Below are 890 nucleotides of genomic sequence, written 5' to 3' on the forward strand. Positions count from 1 at the left end.
TACAGACCGTACTGTATGTATGTATGCCTTCGTTACGCTGTTTAACGTTAGGATTGTACTTATCGTAGCAAGCAATAAGTCCCACCCACTTACTCAGGGACGTTTTAGGTCAATAGTACCAAATTCCCTGAGTGAGTGGGTTTTGACCAATTGAGTGGGTGTGTCACCCACTCACTCGGGGAATTGGTCGACCCCAGCGTGTAGCTGTACTTCCATCTCAGTTCGTAGCTGCGGCTACGCTATGGCGGCTAGCGTAGTTCTGTTCACGGTTGAATAGGCTACACCAAGTACCGTAGATGAACTTCAACCGGCTAATCATGCAATGCACAAAATATCACATCCCTGCCTGCTACTTGAATGGACACAGTAACCACACTAGTATGGTAAGTCTACTTACCAGTCTATCAACGGGGCATAGCTGCAGATTCTCTTGCGAACTCTCTGCGACACAGTACTAGTTAGTACTAGTATGTATACCGGTATATTTGTACCGAGAATGGACATTGGTGGCGGGTGGCAGAGGCTTGGAGGGGGAGTGAGTTAAGACTTGACATTTGGTTAGACAGGGGTACAGTAACTTAAGTTAGCGATAGCATAACGTTCCTATTAATAGTAGTTGATATGGATTTTGTGGCGCAATGTGTGGGTTTTGCGAAGCGCAAATGCTCATAGATGCTGTGCGTCAAGTTGTCGCAGTAGAAGCGGTTTCAAGGGAACTATACGTATGGGCGCAGTTATTGATTGGTAGAAAACAATCACTCCGAAAATTTTAGCTAATCACAAGCAATTCTTATTGTGCGTTTCACATATTTTGCCCGTTGTTTTAGCTCCTAAAACCATCCAAAGTTTAACCTAAACTGAAGTTGCACTCGACGTAAAAGTAAGCTTCC

The sequence above is a fragment of the Aphanomyces astaci genome, assembly GCF_000520075.1.
Source record: "Aphanomyces astaci strain APO3 unplaced genomic scaffold supercont1.329, whole genome shotgun sequence".
Lineage (NCBI taxonomy): Eukaryota > Oomycota > Saprolegniomycetes > Saprolegniales > Verrucalvaceae > Aphanomyces > Aphanomyces astaci.